Here is a 2,603-nt window from a genome sequence, read left to right on the forward strand (position 1 = left end):
TGTCTATCCACTCAACTATCTCCCAAGCTGACAAGTTACACTTATTATAAATTGTTACAGCTTTGTGAGTTTACATTGTCCATACATATAACTTACATCAATTTAACCAGTATAACTTGGGGACAAACCTATCCAAAATTCACTTGAATAGGTTCAGGGGTTTAAAAGTTAGCAAAAGTATCTCAAAGGGCCGTAATCCTGGGGCAGGAGGCTGGCAAACAGCCCCCTCCAAAACACCATGGCGAGGTTGGTTTCGTCACAGTGATTTACTAGCACCTCGATCTCCCCTTGACGGGAGACCCCCGTCCCTTCTTATTTCTTCCTTCATCTTCCTGCTCTTCTCATCTTCATCCTATATCAGTGGATTTTGTGAACTACACATAACAACACATCTATTTGAGAAGAAAAAGACAAAAAAAAGGTTTTAGTTGATCTGACGATCAGCTTATCATTATGTTGCCATTTTTAAAAAAAAAAATACTTTTTATCATTTTTCATTTACATTTTCAATTTCCCATATACACATTGTACTTATCCTCTATCAACTAGTACTTTATGTGTTTAAAACACTCCTCTGAAAAACCTTTTTTTCACACAGGGAATTTCATGTATGTAGAAAAAAACATTATGCCAAAAACTTTTTATGAACATTTTTTTTTACACGCTGAGGTTGTGGAATCACGTGGGATGCGGACGACACAGCTGAGTAAGCTACACACAAGCGGTAACAGACCGCAAAGACACCGAGAACCGGCCACACACAGACAGTAACAGACTGCAAAGACTCCGGGAGAGGTAATAGTGGTCAGTGCACATGTGCTATGTGGGACACCACAATAGACACCTGTTAGTACCTAACCACTAAAGCAATTACTACTAAGCTGTTAAGGTGGCACATTCTTTATGAAAAGAACACTTATTTGCAACACCAAACTGTATTACCTCACTTAATTGAAATAGTGTACTGCAGCTCTGGTTCCTGGAACAGTAAAGTGCAGCTCGCCAAAGATACACGGCGGCGCTGCTCATCGCCTTCTACTAAGCCGAACCAACATAAGACAGTACTCTGTATTGCATTCTCTTCAGATGAACCAACATATGCGCTTATCACTTAAATCTACTATGCCACCGTAGTGCAATTCAATATAATTTTCAACCTCAAACTGCATGTCTCCACTTGATTGAAGTTTTTGTTCTTAGAACAGTAAAGCACAGCTCACCAGAGATACATGGCGGTGCTGCGCATCGCAGTGGCATTGCTAGGTCAAAACCTTTGGGGGCTGGGCCCGTGATATTTTGTCCCAGGCCCCAAATGTCCTCACTGCCTGTTAGATATAACTGCATTGTCGTCCTCAGGAGGGCAATACAATTGAATCTAATGCACTTCAAGAGCTGAAGGACCTGTGATGACCTCACAGGTCATGTGATCAGTTCTAAATGCAGTAGCTGAAAAGGACCTGGGATGATGTCACCATCATGTGACCAGTGCAGGAGAGGACTGCTCAGCGGTGAAGAGAAGTCCTGGGAAGAGGCTGAGGTGAGATCTGCTACATGAGGAGAGGTAAGTGAAGATTACTCAGTTTGAGAGGCAGAGAAATGTTGAGAGTTGTAGTTATTTAACTGGGACTGTATGTTAGGGCTGAAGGGAGAGAAGTTATTTACATGGGACAGTGAGGTGGAGTGATATTATTTACATGGGACTGAAATTTGGAAGTGGCTGGGGTAGGGTGATGTTATTTACATGGGAATGTATGTTAAGGGGTAATGTTATTTATTTGGGACTGCATGTTGGGGGTGATTTTATTTACATGGGACTGTATGTTGAAGGTGTCTGGGGGAGGGAATGATGTTATTTATATGGGACTGAATATTGAGGAGGTGATGTTATTTACATGGGACTGTATGTTGGAAGGGGCAGGAGAGATGGTGTGATGTTATTTAAATGGGACTGTATTTTGGAGGGGGCTGTAGATAGAGAGGGGGTGTTATTTACATGGGACTGTATATTGGAGGGGGCTGGAGAGATGGTGTGATGGTATTTATATGGGACTCTATGGCGGAGGTGCTGAGGAATTATAATTTCTGAGGACACTAAACGGAGAAATATAACTACAGGGGGCACTGCAGGGGCATTATAAATACTGGGGGCGCTTCAGACCGAGCATTATAACAGTAGGGGGCAGCATAAATACTGGGGGCACTGTGGGGGCATTTTAAATCCAGGGTACATAAGGCATTCTTATTACTACTGGTGGCTCTATAGGAGGGATCCGCGTTATTTCTACTAGGAACCCTATGGGGACCTTATTACTACTGAGGAGTCTGTAGAGAGCTTTATTACCACTGTGGGAATAATAGGGGGCCTTACTTCTACTGGGACTCTGTGAGGGTATTATTAATACTGGAGGGGTCTTCTACTAATGGAGGCACTCTTGAGGAGCATTATCACGGTTGGGTCCTGTAGGGGGCAGTATTACTAATGAGATCATTCTAGAAGGAAATTACTATTGGTGGGACTATGAGCAGTATTACTACGGGGCGGCACTCATTTTTCTTCATGATAGTATTTGGGGGTACAGAAAAGTACAGAAGCTAAGAAGTCT

This window comes from Bufo gargarizans, chromosome 4 (assembly GCF_014858855.1).
Source record: "Bufo gargarizans isolate SCDJY-AF-19 chromosome 4, ASM1485885v1, whole genome shotgun sequence".
Taxonomy (NCBI): domain Eukaryota; kingdom Metazoa; phylum Chordata; class Amphibia; order Anura; family Bufonidae; genus Bufo; species Bufo gargarizans.